We start from the raw sequence: 14,285 nt of genomic DNA, 5'->3' as shown, positions 1-14,285 counted from the left end.
TCCAGTCAGAAGATCCACTGTGGATAAATTCATATGTTCTTCTTTAATTTCTGTATTTGCACTGAAGTGTTCAGAATAGATGAAGGAGTTAATCTGTATTGAGATGTGGTGCAGCACATGCAAGAACAGTCATATGAGACAAGTTTATGTAAATAAATAGATAAATAGAAGCACGAGTCAGAAGTTGGCTGATCTGAAATCTCAATGCTTATAAGTCAGCAAATGTGAAGGTTCATCCGAGGAAGGAGTAGAAGAGAATGTGTCTCACTGAAACTGAAATGTTCTGTTTATTACAACCACCAAGATGATAGCTAGTAAATCTTATTTGCTTGCCTAATAAACATTAAGTTACTCAAGCAGAAGAGGAGCAGCTCTGGCAGAATCTGAAGCTTAGCTCAGAGCAGTCCCCACTCTGGCTGGATCTAGTTAAAGAATTCTCCTGCACAACTACTCCTCGGTGATTGAACCTCTCCATAATTTTCATTCTGGAGGCTTTCTGTCAGGCTCATATGAAAATTCTTGGAATTTTGGAAACATTTCTGAGAGAGGAAAATCAGTTTTGGCCCACATTTATTTGTCAAGTGCTAAGTCAGGGAAGAGCACAGCGATGGAATTGAAAGGGAGGGTGGTCCTTTCATTTCAGTTGCAGTCTTATGAAGCACTTACAGAGTGAAAAAGTGATGTAATTACACGTACTTGACCAGTCATACACTTGAAAAGTCAGGAAGAGAGGCCTGTCTGCCATAACCCAGGTGTGGTCCAGGGGAGGATGTGTGCATTCAGCTTTCAAAGATGCAAAGAACTCTGCCCCCTAACCCACCAGCTGCAGTTATGTTCCCAATGTTTGTTTTCTGGGTTGAAGTTTCCTGGCCATATCTTTCTCCCTGTACATGGGCTGCCTTGGAATGTTGACTCAATATAGCTTAAATTATATCTTTCTCTTCTTCTGAGAACATATGAGGAATGATATGAAAATCTGGATTTTTTTTTAACACAGAAATCACAGTTTTAAATGTCCTGTGTTTGAAAAGACCAGCAAATAACTGCCTTTAAAAGGGGGATGGGGCTTTGAAATGGATGCAACAGTAAATTTGCTTGTTTATCATTGCAGAGAGTAACATGATGAGATGCTGTCTACTTTAATTTCCACTAATTTGGCAAGTTACTGGAGTAACTCTAGGTCCAGATTTTTGGAAGATCATGGAGGCTTTTAAGCGTATCCGAAAATCTGGCTCTTATTTTAGGTGTCTAAATGGGAATCAAGCACTTGTAAAACAATCTAGCCCAGTTGTGGGTGCTGAGCACTTAGAAATATGGCCTTCAGTTGTCGAGAAAATCTGGCTGCTAACATATCTTAAGACTGAGAAAAACATGGCTGGAACATCAGGCCAAAGGAAACAATTTGTCTTGTAATGACAGGGTTGAGAGGTAGATGATATTCTTTTAAATACGTATGGTACCTAGGTCTGGATGATCTCTGCTTCCAACTAGATGAGGATATAAAGACACTGGTAATGAGATTCATTACAGCAGCTTTCTAATCTCTTTCGCTACAACATACATTACATTTGGAATTTAACTGTGTGTGCAGCACACCAGGTGGCCAAGCTGCTTTTACTGGGAGAAAATAAAGAAGCTGAAATGCACTGCTATGTAGTGCTCTTAATGCCTAATAATGTCATAGAGGAAGAAGTATGCTCCTGCTCTCTGTTGCTGATGACTGCCGAGCGAAGCACATGTTATACAAAGTCACATATGCTGGAAAATAACACTGCTGTGGGAGCCCTTAGCTCACTGGTATGTGACACTGCAATGTGATTAGGAAAGAAATTACATACTGGCAAAGAGCTTTCCCCCATTTTGAGAGCGAGAGAGAGGAATCGCCCCCTTGGAAATGTTATATCTGAGTGAATTTACTTTTCCATGGGCTGATGTTCTTCTAAGGAAGAAGGATGTTCCAGCCACTGCTCAGCAGAAAGGACATTTTTTTTTACTTTATTGGCCCTAGGTGGTCATGGGGCTGTGGAATAAATTTCACCTTGGGTGAAGCGGAGAGCATTTCTCCAGTTTCAGGGGAAATTTAGTCCGAGGTTTTGTGTTGTGCTGAATTTGAATATGGAGACTTAAAAATAGGGCTTCTAGTTCACATCCCAGTCTCTGAGGTGTTCTTGCTAACGGTGGAGGTGTGTTGACATGGCAACTCCCTAAATCTAGCCCTGAATGCTGTAAGCTTAGCTCCTGGCCTACCAGGACTCAGAACTCTTCTGACTGAAAGACTAAGTCAAGGCTTTCTGTCTGCTGAGGATGATGCTTTATCATGTAGATGAAGTTGGCCTATGGGTTTTTTTTCTCCTAATCGCATAAAATCCCTCAGAAATTTTGCATTTTAGTTAAATAAGAGCAGAGCTGGGCTGCTCACCTGTAGTATGTGGTCATGATAAAACTGTGGCAAACTCCGTTTCCTTCTATACTTCCTGAGCCTCTCGTGATGCAGAATTCCTTTACCTTTCTCTTTCTCCCCATCTTTTTTGGTTTTGATTGGAAGCTGTGTACAGGCTGTGAGGCACAGTGCACGAATTAAAAGCTATTCCCAGCTGTTTGCCATGGCTCAGATTCGCTCTTTGCCATGGGCTGGGATCCAGTTGCAGGACAGATGCTTTACAGTTTTGTTTATTGGATTTTCTACACAAAGCGTTGTGCTCAACATTGACTGGGAGCAGGTGGCTCGTAGAAAGGAAAAAGAACCCACGCCATGTTTTTGTAATTTTTTTGACTGTCTACAGATTCTTGTGACATACTGATTGCAGCTGGATGTGCAAAAAGGCAGGGCTGGAGGTATCCATGAGACTGCCATCCCATCACTCACACAAAAACACTCATGCTCCAGGACTTGTGTTTTTCCAGAGCTCAGCGTTGCTTGTGCCGTGGCCCATGGGCGAGCTTGGCCAGCTCATTTCCCTTTCCCTTCTCCCATAAGTTCTTATTACTTGGGAAAGCTGTGGACTGTGTGGGTGACTGGCAGTCTACCATGTGAGATCCCAAAAATGCTGGAGAACCACCTAAGAGTGACCGAAATGCACCCAACCCTCACCATGCAGTACCTACGTACACTCGGATGTCCGGCTGTGTAGCAGGTGTGCTCCCTCCTCTTGTCACGTACAGGATGCCTGCCTGTCATTGCAAGGATGAAACTGTCACTTTGGGGACAGTTATGTTGGATATTTCCCCAGTCTGTCTTCACTGCTGTCATGGACGTTGCTTAGAATGGATTGAGAAATGAGGCTATAGAAATATGTAGGTAAATTGGTTCGCTTGAAAAGACAGCAGGAAACTGAATAGACCACTGAAGTCCAACTTTTGGGGTTAGCCCCAAATGGACCTGAGTAGTGCCTGTGCTCCCTTCCTGACCTTCTATTTCCTCCATCATGTGAGCAGACATGAACCCTTGTGTGGGCAAAATTTAGGTGTCTCCCCATCCTTGCTGGACCATAGCAGTCATATAAAGGTGTGTGCAAGAAATTCCCCTTATGGGATGAGGGATACCTGCGTGTGGTCCATGTGAAACTCCACATCCCTGGGGCTCCAAAGGAAGAAAGAACAGCAGCAAAAAACAGACTCATTTGGGTGGCAATCCATGGAATGTCTTCACCATATAATTTAAGGTGAAATTCAGGGGGATATGGAGGAGTCTCACAAAATGATGATATGAAAGACTTGGGAGCCATTGCTGTCAGCACATGACAGCAGTGGGTTTGGATTTGGATTGCTCTGAGCAGCCTGGTCTAGTGGAAGGTGTCCCTGACCATGGCAGGGGGGTTGAAACTGAGTGATCTTTAAGGTCTCTTCCAACCCAAACCATTCTGCAATTCTGTGACTCTCAGTTTATGTAGTTAAAGGGTGGGATGAGGTGCATGGTCCCAGCAGCTTGAAGAGCAGATGAGGAGCCAGGATCCTTTTGTTCATAGCTGTGGTGATCAGTGTGTGAGCAATCCTGATGTCAGCATAGGTTTGTATAAACCAGATGAGCTAATTAAGTGTGAGTAGGTGCAGATTTGGGAAAGATCAGCATCTATTAGTGGCAAAGTCACAAAAAGGAAAAGAAGCTGACTTTCTGAGATTGCTCACAGCCAGCAGGTTGCCTGGCTCTGGGCATGACTGAAGAACTTCTGTGGAAATTTAGGAACTAAGGATAAAAATTACTTCACTTTAATATACAGGGAGGTTAACAGGAGCCTGCTGGAACCCTTTAAATTGGCGAGTAGCCCCATGGAGCCTGGGACTTGTTAAAAGATTGTCCTGGTAACTCAAAGCACAGCTAGGCTGGAAGTGTTCACCTCTATCTTGTGAATTCCTTAAATAACAAACACTGTACAAAGCTCGATAAACAACCAGATCAAATCTCGATGGAGAGGCACTGGGAAAGCAGCTCAACAGAAGCATCTCTGGAGCAGTAATGTGTAAAAAGGAGAAAATCACTCAGAGATGCAGGCTGGAGCTGATGTCTGCTCTGGAAGGATTTACTGGCAACATGGGGTGAAGTGTTTTGGGCAGGGCAGGTGCTTTTTGTTCAGTGTTTTGAAGCAGGAATTAGAAAACTTTTCCAAGGTCTGAATCAGTCTTTCAGACTTGTTTGATGGACCAGAAATGAACGTCAGTCCCTATTAATGCCAAAAATCATTGTGTTCATGAGCTGTATGAAATGGAATTGTGGCTTGTGGAAAGGCCACGAGTGCTCCATTCCCATGCCTGAATTACATGGGATTCAGTGCAACAAATCTCTTTCCTAAGCCTTCCTCGCTATCTATTTACTTCTCTTTGTTGGGGAAATGTCAGTGTCTCTAGATCCCCATAAACTCAAAGTATGTCCTCCCTAAAGCACCATTATATCTCCCTGCTGATGGAGGTAGGTTCCTAAACTCCTAGCATGAATCTATAACATGATGCCTCCAAGAAACCCCGTGGCTGGGGTGATTGTGCCAGTCAGCTTGGTCCCAGCTGAATGGCAGGGGTTAGAAGCTGGGGTAGGATGAGACCAAGGAGAGGCAGCTGGGAGGTGCCCATGGGAAGCAGCTGAGCATCCCTCTCTCCTGGTGAATCCCAGTCCAGGCCTGGTGGATGAGGTTTATGGAGAAGTATGTGGCTCAGGGAGGAGGAGGACTGTGGTGTTACACAGTTGGGTAGTCTTTTGGGGGCATGTGAGGGATGCAGACCATGGTGGGATCTATGGGATCACACACAGGAGGCACCATGCCATGCACAGGGCTGAGAGATGTGGGGAGCAAATAGGGGAGGGCTGTGGGGTTGTGTGAATGGGTCAGGGTTCTCTCACAGACACTGAGGGTGCTGATGTATCCTGGATAAATACCGCTGTGACATTACTGTCCTTGAAAAGCAAAAAAAAAATTGGTATCTCTTATTTGGCCAAAATTGAGATCTCTGAGCCTTGTGGACATAGCACCCTTGTCATGTTTACGTGTGAACTGCTGGCTTGCCTCCAGCCTACCTGCACTTTTGCCTAAGCCCTTATGCCAGGCCCCTTATCATGCCACACTTTGCTGTTTGCACCTTTCTGATGGGTTGTCAAGACAGTGCAGGGGAACGTCACCGCGCAGTTTGTCACCGTGTCATCCGAGTGGGAGAAGGCGGTGGTGACATGCAGGTCTTCTTCCCTGCCCGCCTCTTCCCTGCTCTGCTGCTCATGGCAGCACCACCACGACTTCTTCCAGCTCTTCATCACCCCTTGCAGAAGGGGGATGTGACTGGGGGCATCTCCCAGGTGCTCCAGGTCTCTCCCATGGGTTGGAGGACAGAGTTCAGCTTTTTCCTGCCATGGCACCATGATTCCCAACCCAGGGCAGTGGCACTGGAGGGTGCCTGGTCCCTGCTGTGGGTGCTAAAGGGCAGACAGCCCACCCAAACCCACTATGGATATGGACACTGATTTCTTCAGGGAAAAAAGAGGAGAAAAATCTTCTCTCACAAACTCCTTCTCTGCCACCACGTGCAAGTGCAAAAACCAGCTAAAAGAAGGAAATACAACTGCTGCCCTCATGGCAGGTCAGTATTTGGGCTTTGTAAGGTTGTTTTTTTTAAGGTGAGGAAGCAGAGAGGTGGGCCAGGTGCCAAACTGATATGATTTCATCTATTCACCAAAGAATGTCAACAAAATCCTGTTTCTCTAAATGCAGTGGGGGCAATGAACAGGCATCCACATTCACTTAAAGAGCCTTAAGTGCAAGCAGCTTGTCTTTTTGTCTCTTCTTAGGACCCTGTTCTTGTAAGACTTAATTTCACCAGCATAAATCCTTGCCTAAACATGGCCAAAAACAGGGAATTCCTCCTTTAAGAGTCTTCAGATGCAGCCTGGGGTGGGGTGAGCCCATGGGCAGCTCTACACAACGTTTATGGATCAACATGACTTGACCAAAGCCTGGCAGACTTCTTGGCTATGATGGGGTCAAACTTGATATTACATCCAAATCCTGTGAGCAAGGAGGAGATTGATGATGAGCTCTGGAAGGTGGAGCAGCAGTGAGCTCATCACTGTAGGTATTTATAGGAGGAGGAGCAGCACTCATCAAATCAGTCAGATTGCTGGTGGGTCTGGTTGTAAACAGGCTATTGCTGAATTGCCATCAAGTCTCAAAGGACAATAGTGTGACTGAAACACCAGTTTATGGTTGTGGGGGCTTTGAATGGAGTGACCCCTACCCCTGGCCTCCAGGAAATGAGGCAGAGGAAGCTGGATGGGGGCTGGATCACCCAGGTTTCAGTTATGCTCCTTGAACATAGAGCACACACCAAAATATGACACTTAAAAGGTGAAAGGGAATACTTACCATGATTTAAAACACTCTCTTGCCTGCCCCCTAAGTATTTTCAAAACTGAAGGATAATGTCAGACCTTTGTCTTGCATGAAGAATGAGTTCATTTCCTATTGAAGTATGACTAGCAGAGAATGACTAGTATGCCTGGAAGGCAGTGAGCTGTTGGTGCAGCAGTGGGTGATTTGTACACTCTGCTGCACGTAGTTTGTCCTCCAAAAACATTGGCAGAGTCTTTAGCTGATTCCCAAGTCTTGGTCCTAGGAAAACCACTGGGATCTCTCCTGCTGCATTCAAGTGGGTGAAGATTCAGGCTGAGGAACTCTTCTGCTCTGCAGAGGGTGTTTGATTATCCCATGGAAGTGAAAGAAGCATGGTCACTTGTAGGGAAGCCTCCTGGTGCCGCACCATTCTTTGGAGCTGATGCTCCTACAGAGGAAGCAAATTCCTGTGAGAAACAGGGTGGAGGATTTACACCCTTTTTACTTCAGGTGTGATTCAGCTGGCCTAGTTTATGCACCTAAAAGAGTTTTAGTTGCAAGCTCAGATAGGGTTTGAGTTTGAAGCAGTTCAGGGCATCTTTTCTAACCAAGTGAAGAAGGAAAGGGAATTCAGCTCCTCCAAGAGGTGCCCACGGAGTCCTTACATTGTTTGAACTTGTTTCACTACCACAAAGAGAAAGCTGTGGCCTAAATGTTCAATTTACAGAAGCCTAAGGAATTTGTGATCAGACCCAAATCATCTAAATCAGGTCTGCTTTCCTTTTGTCCTAATGGTACATATCTGAGGGCAAAGCAGTGTGCTGCTGCAAGAATAATGTCAGCAGGATTTCCTAATCACCTTTTTTTCCTAGCTCCAGGGGGAGACAATGACCTGCATGGGTGATGAGTCAAGGCTTCTGATGCCCCCTCCTGTGCTGGCATGGATTCTGTCAAGTGCAGGTTTAGATCAGCTTGATTAGAAGGGTGAGAGGGACCTGTTGGACCTTGCTAAACAGAATTGAATGACCCTGGAGTAAATCAGCACCTAGAAGCTTCTTCACTTTTTTTTTTTTTTTAACCTAATTCCGACCATTTGGAAACATTGATTCACTGCATTACTGCAGGTAGAGCCTGTCTCTTTCCACAGTGCAGCTCAGCTGATCCTTCTCAGAGCTCTCAGCATCTCTTGTGGGCACTGGTTGCTGGACCAATGCATTGATGTGAAATTTTGGTCTCTGTAGGATTGTGTAAATGTGTCTTTCCCAAGTTTCCCCTGAAAATTGGGCAGATCCCTGGATTCAATTTGCCTGGATCTAAGAAGACAATGGGATGACAACAGGGAGGATCTGTGGGATGTGTGTTGCATGTCTCTGGAGTCAGCATCCTCACAATAGAGGGACAAAATTTGGTCCTGGCTACAGGAAACTCGAGCTTGACACTGCCTCTCATGGCACCACCAGAGCCACACAATGTAAATGTTTATTGCCTTCTTCCCGTGGGCCTGTGGCTTGTGTTTTGAGTCCCATGCAATGCAGTGGGGAGGCCCTCCAGAGAGCAGGGTTATAAAGGAACCAGAGGCCAGATGTGTACGAGACTCCAGCCCAGAGAAAAGTCCCCGCAGTTTGACTCCGTCAGGGCTGCAGGGCATGGAGAACAAGAGAAAATTGAGTCAGCCCCGGGATGCCATCCGGTCTTTAGGGCAGACTAATGCATGTAGTCTCGGCCGGGGCTGTAAAGCTGCATTGCTAGGCTGGAGAAGAGGAATGCGCGGCCGGGGTGCTGCGATAATGGAAGGAGGGGCTCGGGAGAAAGGGGAGAGGAGCGGCGTTCGCTTTCCCTATCTGTGAACTTGATGCAGAGAGACGTTCGTAGTTTCCAATAAGCAGTTCATTTATCTTAACTTAATGCCTTTTTACTCCATCGCTAGCAGAGTGATCCCAATTAAGGCAGCGCAGCAGGGCTTCCTGTATAAACCTCCTAACACCGCCAGTTACGTTCTTTGCTACAACCAGCCAGAGTTATGATCACCAGTGAAAAATAAGCTTCCTATCTGGCAGCTGGCCAGATTCATCCCAGCAAAGCAGCGGAGTAGCAGGGCTGGGAGAGGGAATGCATTGAAATGTAAAACAGTTAACATTTCTACAATACATGTCAGCATCCACCAAGCAGTGTGGGCAATTAAGTAATGTTACATTGTACACTTCACCTTGGAAGAAAAGCTCATTTTGATAGAATAAAACACCCAAATGCCACAGTCTCAGTACTGCTGAATTCAAGCCTAAAGCAGTGTTTTCCCTTCTATGCACAACGCCTAGCACAGAAATAAGACGGGGGAATAAAGCAGCATGATTTTAGACTTAGAAGATAAGTAAAAGTGTGGGCCCTCTGCCAAGTTTCTCACCATTTAGCAGTGCTGAGATGGGATAAAGAGCAGATTTCTGACTGCTTCCCACAGCCACTTTTCTCGTTTTGCAGAGCTGTTTTATATTAGAAAATTGTTGAAAATCTTTCATTGCATCTTTCCCGTCCCCCCCTCCCCCCCCATCTCCTCCTCCCCCTGGTTTTCTGTGGAAGCAGCTCCTGTAGGGGTCCTGACATCACCCTGCATGGGAGCAGTTTACTTGTAGGAATGATAAAGCCCTTCAGTGGAGTGACCCAGGAAATTGGTTGTGGCTGCACATGTCAGTCCTGCTGCACTACTGGTTTTTAAGGTAGGGTGTCCCAAAATTTACTGTGATAGCCTTGCTGGAATCCTAAGCCTTGGAACTGGGCAAAGACTTCACTGAAAAATCAAACAATGCATGTGCATCTGGGCCATTAGTCTGAATAACTGAACTCAAGAGATGAATGGAAATTGCCTGTTGCTTGAGTTCACCAAAAGGGAAAGCCTTTCTTTACCAAAAAAAAAAAAAAAAAAAAAAAAGAGAGCGAAAGAGGAGAAAAAAAGGATATAAGCAAAAAACTGTAGTCTCTAAATTCCTGTGGGTTCTATTAAAATTCTTCCTCTGCTGGTATGTTATTGGAGAGTCTTTAGCTTTGAGAACTGATTGTCCAGTACTGCTGGCTTGTCTTTTAAAAAACCTGGATGCTGACTGGAACCAGATGAAAAATTTTAGCTGAAACATCTATTAGGAGATATTCAACAGACTTTCAGGCTCATTTCTGATACCCCCAGATACCAAAATGGTAAAGAGATACTGCACATGCTGCAGAGAAATAGAAGGAGAGGAACAGGGAAGGAGGGACCAAAAATAAAGTGGCAAAAGTGTTAGCAACACTGGGAGGTGGAACATTTTAACCAGGTCTTTTCTCTTTGCTCCAGGAATCTCATGAATGTTACTGTTAGTTTAGGCATCAAACATAATATAATTATGATATTCAAGGAATAAAGTTCCTAATTGCAGCTATGTGAAGTTTCTGAGAGGTGTTTTGAACACACCACCTGTTGTTATTGAAATGTAAAATGGCTTTTTCTGTTTTTTTTTTTTTTTTCTGAAGCTCTCTGTTTGGGGGCATTGTATGCTGGTGCTGCATCTTCCTTTGGTGTGGTATTTTGGAAATTGGGCTCAGATTCCGAAGGCAGGCTCTGCTCTTAACACTTTGAGGGTGTAGGAGGCTGGCTTTGATATTTTGCATCAGTTCTGCTGAACCTATTTCAGGCTGCAGTTTGGTGGTTTACACAAGAAAATAATCTGAAGAAAGTAACATTTAAAACCTGATTGTTCATGAGCTATCCAAGCCAGGAGAAATGGTGTATAATGGGAGAACTGGGAATCCCAACTGTGCAGAGGTTCCCTTCTGGTCAGCAATTTTATGTTTCCTAGTAGTCACTGGTTATTCGTACTATACAGGGAATAATTTGTTCAGACATCCCAGAAGAACAAAACTGGGCTGCTCAGGCAGCCAGGACTGAATTACTCCCAACAATGCTGTGTCAGATTGCAACAGAGAGTCCTCCTAGAAAGTATCCATGTGACATTAGGAACATCTGAGCCATGGGGACTCCACTGCACTGAAATGTCAAACACAAAATGTCCTTGTGCCTCTGCTCCATTATGGAGTTAAACACTTTGCTGTTGTGGACATGTGTGCAAATTGTTTTCTGGACTTTGCCTTACCATTTACCCAGGTAAGAACAAAGAACCTCCTGTTCTTTGTTTGAGGCAGAGCTCTGACACAGACAAAAAGTCCAGAAGGTCTAAGGCCCTGATCCTGCAAGGACTTCGCCCCCTGAACACATGGACTTAATTGGGACTACCTGAGCCTATTGTTAAGCATACATGCAAGCCTTTCCCAGGCTGAACCCTGGATTAGTTACCAGGACAATAAACTGCCGGTGGTGGCTTAGAATGCCAAGAAGCAGGTTTAAAATATTTAGGCTTCTGGGACCTGAACCGAAAGAAAACAGATTCTGTATTTCCATATTCTGAACTGATCTGCATGACATGGGGTTGTCTTTAATGTTCCTGCAGCACTGTGTTAATCTCTGTTCCTTGTATTAACTGGAAAATGAATGTGCTGCCAGTGGTAGTAGCCTGGTTCACATTCATGGAACGGCTCTGGTTGCATGGCAGCTCCAGCAATAGGCTAGGATGATCCATGCTTTTCCTGTGTTGTTTTCTGTTGTGTTTCCTGGTTTTCTTACTTATCTGTTTGGCCTTCTAATGATTGCAGTGGTCATGTTAGTTTGCAGCAGAATTCAAAGATCATTCTGTGTTTCCTAAAAATGTTTGGATATAAATTGTTGTAACCACTGGACTCTGCCTAGCAGGCTGCTGCTGCCTGAGAGCTCAGCGAGGGTTTCCTCGGGCCATGCCATCAGTCGCACCCCGGAGTCCATTTCGGACAGCCCTGAGATCTGGCTCCAGCACACAGCAGGGTTACAGGGCAGTGGGTGGTAAAAAAGGTAGAGAAGGGTCTCTCATGAGGGTTTGAGATGGCTTTAATCACACCTTGTCCCCACGATGTTCAGAGGTAGAGAGACCATGGGGTCTGGGTGCGGGGTGGTTTTGTCAGGGGCCCAGGGGCGGTCCCTGGGTGGGGTTGGGATACAGGAACAAATAGGGAGAAACCAAGGGAGTGGCCAAGGCTAGGAGGGGAACAGGCCACCACAATAAATCACTGCTGCAGTTGTTAATATGTCCTGTTACACCCAAATCATAAACATTAGGATTCATGTATCTTTCTTCCAAACTTCTCTTTGTCCAGTTAACACCCTTTTAATGATTGTTTAATCATCTGATACTGTTAGTGATGCAACTACAAACACCTTCTGCTGTTGTTTCCCATGTGGATTTCAAAATGGAACCCAGGAGCTTGAATGTTGTCTGACTAAGGAAAATCACTCCTACAGGTACTGGGAGCTGATCTGTGTAGGAGAAAGAGGGATGGATCAGGCCAGATGAACTAGTTACTCATATTTTTGGGCCTCTCATGACAACAAAAACATTGAGGCACTGGAGTGAGTCCAGAGAAGGGCAATGGAGCTGGGGAAGGGCCTGGAGCACAAGTCTGATGAGAAGCAACTGAGGGAGCTGGAGTTTATCCTGGAGGAGGCTCAGAGGGGACCTTATCACTCTACAACTACCTGGAAGGAGGCTGTAGCCAGGTGGGGATCAGTCTCTTCTCCCAAGGAACAAGCAGTAAGATGAGAGAGAACAGCCTCAAGTTGTGCAGGGGAGGTTTAAATTGGATATTAGGAAAAATTTATTTGCTGCAAGGTTGCAAAGCATTAGAACAGACTGCTCAGGGAAGTGGTAGAGTCATCATTCCAGGAAGTGTTCAAATAAATGCGGATTTATGAACACGGATGTGGCAGGCTAGGGGATGCATAGCCGACCCCTGCAACTGTGGTTTGTGAGGCTTTAGCCCACCCCATTAAAAGCAATTCACATGCTGTAACTTGGAAAGATTCTTGGTCTGCTCAGTAGGACAAATTCATTCTCCGCCCTATTTCAGTGAGTTTTATAGCAGCCCTGGATGTAACTCCCTGCGCTCAGCTGAGACAACTCTGGGTAAAGCCAGCAGTGGGGAGAGCTGCTCTGTCATTTGCTTAAGGATCACTGCTACAGGCACAAAGCACCATCAGCAGAATGTCCCTAAATGTGAAATCCTATCACGTGTTCTGGAGAATGATTGCAGAAAATACCCCTGTGTAAGCTGAGATACCAAGTACCCCAGGTCCAGTGCCCTGAGTTCCAGTCCCTTGTGTGGTGCCTTGGAGATATTTTAGCCCAAAATAGTCCACAATGACTTCTGTGAGCCAGGGGCTCTTCTGAGTACAAAAAGCCTGTGCTAATCTGTGATATGGAGAATAAATTCAACCCATGGCTTGAATGCACTGTGCAGTCTCTGGATTTCCTAAGCCTCTGTAAAATTGCACAAAGCAAAGCTCTGACAGCCCCAGCACACTGTGGTCAATCACCAACAAACTTATATGGACCTTGATAGGCCCACGATATGGAAAGGTCCCAATCCTTTTTGTCCCAGCTTCAGCAAGAGGAGAAATGAGGCTTAAAGGCTGCCTTTGCTCTCTTTAAATCTAGTTTTCTTGGCAAGATGGGTAAAATTCATCTCCACTATAAACATCTTCAAATATTTACATACAATAACAATTATGGGCATTTTGATTTAAATGATTAAAACACCAGGCTTGACTAGACACTAATTGCTATTGATTGTTTAATGATATTGTGGAATGGTAATGCAGGCTTCATATTGACAGTCAAAAGCAATTGACCGAAAAGTCATTATCCATTTTTAGCCTTACAAGTAAATTGCCTGAATTTTGATTGAAAAATATTGCACTAAAAGTAGAAGACCTACTAAAGAAAAAGGATGAAAACTCTAACCTCCATATTATTGAAAGCATTTAAATTACTCTCCTGATCACACAGCAGGAATACAAGAAGAAATGTAACCTTCATTTCCAGAAGGAAGCTTTGACTACAGTCAGTGGTTAGAGCACTAATCTTTTGGTTCTGGGACTGGGATTTAAGTTCCTTCTCTGATTTTTATGTGCAGTATGTTTATGGCCTCATCTCACTCCTATAATTGGCATTGCATTTCATCACAAAACCATTATACATAATTTAGCTGTGTTCTTCATAGGTCAGATCTGAGTAGAAGGTCACATTGGAGCTACCTAAACCATATGCATTCTGTGGATAAACCCTTAATCTTGATTTTCATTTTGCCGCCAACTCTTTTTTTCTTCTCCTTTATTTTTGGTTTCTTTTTTTTTTTTTTTTTATATATATAATTTTTATGGGAAAGGGGGAAGGGTGAATTCTGAAAAGTTCTTTATTTTCTCAGTAGCAGTGTACTTTTAGTGTTCTCAGTGTATGTTGTTATGCATGCAGCTTACAGCATAATATAGAAACCTAGTGGGTGAGGCTAAGGGTCCATAAGCTCACTATCTTTCTGATCATGGCCAGTATGGGAACAGTGATGTTATTATTTGAGCTAATGTTCCTCAAA

This window comes from Aphelocoma coerulescens, chromosome 2, assembly GCF_041296385.1.
Source record: "Aphelocoma coerulescens isolate FSJ_1873_10779 chromosome 2, UR_Acoe_1.0, whole genome shotgun sequence".
NCBI classification, from domain to species: domain Eukaryota; kingdom Metazoa; phylum Chordata; class Aves; order Passeriformes; family Corvidae; genus Aphelocoma; species Aphelocoma coerulescens.
Note: the sequence above shows the minus strand (reverse complement) of the source record.